This window comes from Gallus gallus, chromosome 17 (assembly GCF_016699485.2).
Source record: "Gallus gallus isolate bGalGal1 chromosome 17, bGalGal1.mat.broiler.GRCg7b, whole genome shotgun sequence".
In the NCBI taxonomy this organism is placed as follows: Eukaryota; Metazoa; Chordata; class Aves; order Galliformes; family Phasianidae; genus Gallus; species Gallus gallus.
Genome location: NC_052548.1, coordinates 3,204,748 through 3,213,500, shown reverse-complemented (window position 1 = coordinate 3,213,500; position 8,753 = coordinate 3,204,748). Strand labels below are relative to the sequence as shown.

The 8,753-nt window shown below is 49.4% G+C and overlaps 1 long non-coding RNA gene across 1 annotated transcript; it reads left to right on the top strand.

Annotated features, from left to right (window-relative positions):
* Positions 1 to 662: 662 nt before the first annotated feature.
* On the top strand, positions 663 to 8,344 carry LOC107052191. The gene is made up of 3 exons (XR_001464478.4): positions 663 to 864; positions 5,952 to 6,416; positions 7,450 to 8,344. It is a non-coding gene; the product is annotated as an uncharacterized LOC107052191 (long non-coding RNA).
* The last annotated feature ends 409 nt before the right edge of the window (positions 8,345 to 8,753 follow it).

The window sequence follows — 8,753 nt, the reverse complement described above, 5'->3', positions numbered from 1 at the left end:
CTGAGGGAGCTGGGATGGGTCAGTGTGGAGAAGGGGAGGCTCAGGAGAGACCTTATTGCCCTCTACAACTCCTGAAAGGAGGTTATGGTGAGATGGGGTCGGCCTCTGCTCCCAGGTAATGGCGATATGACAAGATTTGATGGCCTCACATTGCGTCAGGGGAGGTCCAGGTTTGATATTAGGGAACATTTCTTCCCAGAAGGAGTGGTCATTCACTGCAGCAGGTCTGCCTGGGGAGCGGTGGGGTCACCATCCCTGGAGGTGTTCCAGGACCATGGAGATGTGGCCCTGAAGGACATGGTCAGCGGGTTGATGGTTGGACTTGGTGATCTGAGGGGTCTTTTCCAACCTTGATGATTCTGTGATTCTAAGAAAACACACCTTCCTTTTCAGACAACAAAACAGTAATGTGAGAGAAAGCCAGACCTTGGGATGCACTGAAAGCCTGAGATGCTGAGACCCTGAGGAAACCTGCCGTGCTTGTCCAACCTGACAAATGCAGCCACTGAGCTTAGAAGTGAAAGAGCAGCACCCACGCTTGTTCTTGTGGCTGGGGAGCACAAACAAGCCGTTAACTGATCCCCTCCACCCCCCACCCCCGCCCCACCCCATGCTGTGCCTTTGGGAGCTGATGCTCAGCTGCTGCCCTGTGAAACCTCTGCAGAGCAAGAAGCATCTGTGCAGAGCTCGGGGCTTCCTGCTGCCACCACGCTCAGCCGGTGCAGGACGGGCTGGGACAGGGCTGCAAAAAGGTGGTTCTGTGCTGAGGAATGGCTGCAGAAAGGAGAGCTGATGCTGGAGGGGTGGTTGCAAGAGGAGATCCAGGCCTGGAGACCTTCACTCTGCACAGCACCAAGGGAAACCGTAAGCAAATGTAACCGTGGCACCTTCATAGTTTTTCTAGTGGGCTTTATGGAAGCAGGGCTGGCTCGGCTTGCTGCTGCCAAGAGCTGAGGTGGGTTTTGCAGCACTGCGTGGCTTTTGGAAGAGATGCATCTGTGCAAAACAAGTGTGGAACAGCACCAATTCTGCGCTCCACACTTCCACCGATGCATGTGCTTTCTGTAGGTTCCATCCACAGCAGGTGGGCAAAGTGCTGAGAATGGAGTTTAGTTTTCATCTAAGAATAAGTTACCTCCAGATTACCTACCAGTCTCTAGATCACAGCCAGACTGTTCCCATCTGACACTTGCTGTCTGTGGGGAGTGGATGGTGTTTCTGCTCCTTGGATAAATGATTGAAAGCATGTAAAAAAGCTACATTGAGATAGATGAGAGATTAATGCCTCGTGCTCCTGCTTGTGAAGCATTTCCAATCTGCACATAGCTGCACTGCAGGAATCCCAGGGCTTGTAGCAAGGAACTGGTGATGATCGGGCAGGCACAGGTTGTGCAGGACGGCAGCTCCAAGTCACTGCATGGGCTTTCTGAGCATCAAAAGTAGACTGAGAAATGTCCTGCATATCATTCTGTGCAGGAATGTGAATTTCAAGGGAAGATGCTAGCAAACCTTCCTTCTGCAGCCTTGTTCTACTGCTTGAGCTAGCAAAGCAAGAGGTAATCCATGTCACTACTTGAAGAAGTTGTCTTTCCTTCAGAAGGAAACTGGAAGACATTCTGCATATTCTGCAGATGCAGAGCACCCACTGAATGGAATCAAAGGGTTGTTTTTTTCTCAGAGATACGTCCCAGTCAGTGGAAACATAGGGTGGACCCTTTTCTTTGCGTCCTTTGCATCGGTACCACCAGCGTCATCCCAGCAAAAGAGGGGGTCAGTGGTAGAACTATTGCACTACACCGAAGACCCAAGCAGCCCTGCTGCAGCCTAAAGCAGCATCCTAAAACCCAGCTGACACCTCACTGCCTACAGATTCTGGGCATCGCAGCTCCAAAATTAAAACTTCCTTAATGAGTGCTTGTAAGGCAGGGCGTGGCCACTCAAGAGGGATCTGTGTTAAGTGAATGGCGAGTGCCTTGTAATGGAAAGGATATTCCCCTAATTGCAAGAGCTTCCTGACTCTGATGTAACAAGAATTATTATTTCTCAGTGTGTCAGCTTTATGGTCAAGCTGCGGCCGCACACTCAGCACAGGCTCAGTGCCATCAGCCTGGAAGTTATTATAGCTGGCATCAGGCAGCTGCTGCTCTGGGCGTACCCAAGGCCACCCTGAGCTCAGGGCAATGCACTCCATTGAGGATGCAGCCAAGGGACAGAGGGACACGGGGTCAGCTCTGTGAGCTCTGTGCCAGCCACCACATCCCCAACAGCCACCCCAGCCCTTACTTTCTGCTGGCTGCAGCTCCAGGTGCACAGAGGTGATGGGGAAACAAGGAGAGGTGCAGTATTTGGGGAACCCTGCGTGCTTACCTGAGCAGCAGAACAGTCCTGAGTTTGCAAAACTGGGTCGGAAATTGCTCAATGACAAAATTTCTATTGCTTTCTGCTTCCAGTCAGGCTAAAAATAAATGGAAATGTTGTGCCAGGCTCATTAATGCTGCAACCACATCTGTCTCAGTGCACATTGGGGTGAGAGTGGGATGGGTTTTGCTAGCACCACTTCCAGCCCCAGGACAAGGAAAGGGAAGCTAGGGATGAGCATCCAGCAGCAATGTGCACTGAAAGGCTGTAGGTGAGATCAGATGCAACCCCACTCTGCTAAAGTCCCAACTTTGTGTTCAGTAGGAGATGTATGCACCCCTAAGTGACTTAAGCCACCTTGTTTTTTGGCCTTCCCTGTATGTTGCAAAATTAATGCTTTATCTTTCTTCCATATGCTTGGGGAGCATTCATTTCTCTTGGAAGTCCCACATAGCAGAGAATCATAGAATCATTTAAGATGGAAAAGACTGCTAAGATCATCTGGTCCAACCATCAACCCATCACCACGATGTGCTATAACACATCACCAGGTGCTGCAAGAGGCTCTGCAAGACGCAGAATGAGCCACAATGCTGGATCTGTGAGTTTGATCCAACTGGTCACTCTACCCCAACCAAGCATGGTCTGATTAGATCTCAGTAAGCAACCTAAAAGTACTTCAAAATTCTGTATATTTCCATATTGCAAGTAGAGGTTCAATATTTTTAGTTGTAGGAATATTTTTTGGAATTCTCTTGTAGATAGTGCAGAGTGAGCCAAGCATTTTGGAGCTGCTTGAGTATGGCCATGAGCCGAGGCATGGCTCTTGACTTTGAGCATGGCATGAACTCCTTCCTGTCCCCATGTTCCCAGTGGATGTGACCCTACAGATATCAGAGCTGCACTCAAACATGCACATGCACACACACCAAGCCCCACTGTGTTACTTTCACCATCCCCTCTGGAGCTCTTCTGGGGCAGTCCCACCATGACGGAGCACATCCTGCTTTCAGGTTTGGGTCTGGACCTTTTGCTCCAAGCTTAGAGCGAATGAGACTCACACACAGGCTGAGTGGTTATTGCTCTGCACTGCATGACGGGTGCCAGAACTGAGCCAATTAAATGACAAGCACATTTCAAACAAATAAATGGGGATTTATCTACGCAGACTGCGTTGTCAGCACAGTGGAAGGAGATAAGGCTCAGCTCCCGTTGCAGAGATTTCACACAAATTGATCATTGTAAACCCTCACAGTATCTAGCAGAGGTAATTATATTTCACACCTTAGATAAATAGAACACATCCTCCGGTAAGTCCTGCTGTCTCGGCAGGGTGAGAATGGAACTGTAGCTTCCCCTGGAACAGGATGTGTGGGGTAGAAAAAGTACCAGATAAGGTTGGAATAACATGCAGATGCTGAAACTGCTCCAACTTCTACTTATTTTCTGATCAATTCTGAGCTGAGAAGGAGATTTGTAATAAACAACCATCATTTCAATCAATGGCCAGGAAAGTGTGCGAAATCAAAGCAGCTCTGCCTCATTTTTCTATGACCCAGTGCCCAGCCCATGGGAAGACCCTCCACCTGCGAGGCCAGAAGCTCCATCCTCCATGGCCAACTCCAACACCATAGTGATGATGCACCAAAACCAATGGCATTTCCACAGGCTGGGCTCCAGAGGTGGCATTGCGGTGTCACTGCTGGGATGATTCATTAATGCATCAAAAAACAAACAGTGTAAGGACATCAGGAGAATTCTGGAGGCTGACTCCTCTTGCCCAGTTACCACAAATGACCTCAGCAGCACCTATTAAATCATTTCAGAAAACGCCTGGAAACATCAACCAACAACCAAAAAAAAAAAAAATTCCACCCCATGTTTCCATTCGCTCAGATGCATGCATTCAACTGTATTTTGAGAAATAAAAGCAAACAACAATGAGTTGAATTGTCATTTGTACCTTTGCGGTCCCGGTAAAATTTCCCATCGCTTCTCCGGATGCAAATTCAGAGTGAATAGGTACATGGGGCGAAGCTGAATCAGGAAATAACAGAATGGGTAGAGGGGAAATTCAACAAGCCGTGTGCGATGGTGGATCTGAGGTTGGGCTCTAGCCTTGGGCCCGATTCCCAGCACATCACACCAATGTGACCTTCAACATAACCGCATGAGAGAGGGCTCTTCGGTGCTCTGAATCCTGAAATGACTGACTGCTTACTCAGGCAACATCCTCCTGGGCTAATTAGTCACTTGTTGTCACTCGTTCTCGTTTCTTTGCTCTCGTGTTGGCTCTGTGGCATGGCACAGCCGTGTCTCCATCACCATCGAGGTGCTCTGCTCAAAGGGTACTTCCACGGCTTGGGCTGAGCCCAGGGCTCTGCAGGGCAGCTCTGTGCACCTCAGTCTGTTTGCTCACATGGCTGTTCTTCTAAAGATGCTTTACTTTCCTGGCTGTGCTTGAAGGGCTGCAGAAGGGCTCAGATGCAGTTTTGAAGATGTAACCAAAAAATTATTTACCTCTGGCTTCCCACTGCTGCCCCACAGCCACTTCTGAGAGGGCAAGAGGTGATGGCCTCAGGCTGTACCAGGGGAAGTTCAAGCTGGATATTAGGAAAGACTTATCCAAAAGAGTGGTGATGCAGTGGCACAGCTGCCCAGGGATGTGGTGGAGTCACCGCCCCTGGAGGTGTTCCAGAACCGTGCAGATGTGGCACTGAGGGCCGTGGGCAGTGGGCAGCATTGGTGGTAGGTGGATGGTGGGACTCAATGACCTCAGAGGTCCTTTCCAACCTTAATGATTCTGTGATTCTTGGAAAAATTATCTTCAGTCCCTTAATTAATTTATGCCATCCTTGAGCCAGCCCTGCAGCAGGAGTCCTACAGCTCTCAATTTCCCTCTCACTCAATTTTTGTGCTCTGAATTGTCCAAATTCAGTGCTGAGCACAGCAGGGACACCCTGCCTCATCCTTCCATGCTGGGGAGGAACTTGGGGTGGATTTATGTGTCCTAGCAGCTATTTCCAGTCCACCCCTTGTTCACATTATCACCACGCTGGCATCTTGTGCTCTCTTCCCTCTTTTACAGTAATACCATTTTGCAAGCAGAAAGGGCTGGTCAGGAGGTTCTAGTCGGCTTGCCTCATCAGCCACAAGATCTTCCTAATTTTGCTGAGATTAGAAACAACCCAGCATACTATTTTGTTTGACTCTATATGCCAGCTCAGACGCTCCATCAGCCACCTTAACATGAGACAGAGGTGTCTGAGTACCGCACGACTGACACACAAATACCTGCTGAGCTCAGCTGTAAGATGCTAATCACATACGTGTGTGTGTTGTTACTGTACCGTGGCAAATGTTCCTCAGCTAATCAATTATGCTAATAGCCCTCATAAATAATTTTTTCTCTTTGTTGTGGTTAGGTAGGGGTGTGAGTGCAACTTGCCTCACATGCTGATGTGCAAGGCCATTCACCTGGCACAAACAGGGGCACAGCTCTTAAATCTGATTTACCTTGTGTAATCTGGGGGTAATTCCACTGATGAAAATGGAACGTTTTCATTCATTTATTTGCATTTCTCCTGTTGTAGTTTTTTAAAGTTTTGTGGCTGTGGTTCCTCTTCTGCCCATTCTGGTCTTCTCCCAAATGCTGCCATGGCATGCAAGGCATGTGGATGCTGAGCCAAGTGCCCATAGGAAATCTGCTGCTCTGAAACACCACCCCTGGCTGCAGACCAGAGTTGGATTCTCACTTTCATCATCGATTTCTCCTGCAAGCATAAGGCAGTGACTCGCTCTTCTCACACCTCACTTTACACAGAGCAGAGGAAGGGTGATGATGACATCTTTTTCTTGCTTGGGTGATTCACATGTGATGCAACCACTTGGGACAGAGAATCACACACTCCTCCAGCCCAACCTGTGACCAGCATATCTGTGGCTGGCAGTTTGGCCACTGGTCTCTCCTGGCTCCAGAGATGGACTCATCACTGTGGGGTCTTGCAAATGGGAAGGCAACCAGCCCAGTTCACGGAAAGGCCCCATTAATAGCACAGGTAAGGCTGATGTTTAACTGGAATCAAGATACAAACAGTTCTTGGAGCTATGGTGCCCGCAGAGCAGCAAGACCAGGACCACAGCTATGGCCATGGTTGGTCTCACAAGACCTGGAGATGTGGCAGCAGCTTGAGGCAGAAAGCCATTCCCATCCCATCCAGGCGCTGTGCCTAAACAGTATGTTAGATGCAGTATGCACCTTTCCATGGGGATCTGGGGTGTTGAATGGTCTGTTTGGGAGTGCTAGGCTCCCTCCTCATGTCACATTGGGAAACAGCTGCCAGAAGCACTAACATTCCCAGCTGAGCCTCTGGGATGGCAGAAGGCTCTGTTCTTTGTGGTACCCTTGCACCCAGACGTGAGCGCATCAGCAGCGCTCAGCACACAAACAATAAACCTGACAAGAGACAGCTCACGAGCTCAGTGCACAAGGATGCATTCATCACCCCTTCCTATTCACCACCCCTCTGTGCCCCAGCACCTCATCTTGCCCAATCCTTGTCCCTGGCTGTGTTGCTATCGTGGGGTTCCCACTAAAGCACAAAGTCTATGTGCTTTTTTCTTGTTTGCTTCCAAACTCCATAAACAAGCCTCATTTCCCAGATGGCTGTTTTGACTGGCCAAGCGTAGCTGCTATTTGGACAGCGGGGTGCTTCTTTGAAAACATGAAGCACTTGGATGAGCTATTCTGGAGTGGTGAGCTCGGACCTGATAGCCTGGGCCGCTTTTAAATCTGGTTTGCCTAATGCAGTTGGGTTTTCACACTCATCCAAGAACTCACTGCTGGACCCAGGTCATAGCTGGAAGTGAATTCAGCAACCTCCCAGTGAGCCAGGCTGATCCGCACCCAGCTTTTCACACACAGCTCTGGCTGGGAGGAAGGACCTGTGCAGCATGGAGGGAAGGGAGATGAGAACAACGGGGTATGTTACAGAATGGACGATGAACTTTGGATGCTGAACTTCATCAGCTTCCCAAAAGGCCCGGCTATGTGAGTAAGCGGGGCTGCCTGGAGCTGTTTCTCTTTTCCAGGCAGAGTAAATCAGGATGCTTCCAGATGGCAAAGGGGGAAGGTTCTCATGGGAAGACAGCCATCCAGCCACACGCTCCAGAAAGCCGCCTGCTGTTGCGCAGTACAGGAAGCCACCGCACCGTGTGTGCTCCAGGCACGTCTCACCAACAACCCGTGCTTCTCCTGAGCTCCCATCCTGCCCTAAGGAGCTTTAACCAACAGGTTTGTATCGACGTTTGAGCGCTCCTGGGCCGTGTTCTCCTGCCACAGCAGGCTTTAGGAGTTGGGGGATGCTCTGCTCCCTGCACACAACCTCCAAAGCTGCTTTGGTTTTATTCCTTCTGCATTAAGACTCTTGCGCCCATCCTCTCCCTTCTCCTTCCCTGGACCAGCATCTCCCAGCCCAAGCAGGACTGGAAGAAGAAGTGGAAAAATGTAGGGTCACTGCTTTAGAGGGTTTGCAGGTGGGATACAGCAGAAGCAGGGGGGGCTGCTTGAGTGCATCCCATTTAGAAACAGCACAGCGGAGAAGAGGAAACCACAGCAGCATTTGCAGAAACGTTTCATCCCTGTAATCAGCATGGGCAGAGAACAAGAAAATCAACTCGGAAGTGTCCTCCAGGAAACCAACATTGGCAAAATGCAGCAGAGCAACACTTAATCTCAGCTGTACCGCTTCATTCTTGTATCCTATTTCACAGTCTTTTTTTTATTCTTGGTAAAAGAATAAGAATAATAATAGGATAAGGTAGGCATGGGAAAATATGAGCTAGCTGGGGGTTATTTCTGTGAACAGCTGTAGAAACAGGTTTTAACACACAGTGAAAGCAGATGAGATCGTAACTTTTAATAGGGACATATTTAATAAACCAAAGGCAGAGAGGAGATGATCCATTGCCTTTATCGGGAATTATTCATTACGATTTATATCAAGGAGGAAATAGCACTTTCCTAGAATCAATGCAACTTCACCACTACGTTAAAAAATAACAGGATTAATGACTTTTTGAGCGCTCTCCTTCGACAAAAGCCATAACAGCCCAAGGAACATCAGCCATCCTGCTCCCGGTGTGCTCCCACTCCACCCCTGCCCTACGCTGGAGGAGCTGAGCAAGGAAGCACCGGGGCCCTGCAGAGTGCTGCTCCTGCACCGACTTGTGCCAAGAGCAGCACCAGGACTGCAGCCCAGCCTGCTGGCACAGCTTCACCCCTGGAAAACACCAGTAGACAATGCTGGTCTCTACCAGGGGTGACTCCCAAAGCTCCTGTGGCCCTGAGCTTTTGCATTCCTACCTGAGGAAAGAGATTTTGGAAAGTATGTGGG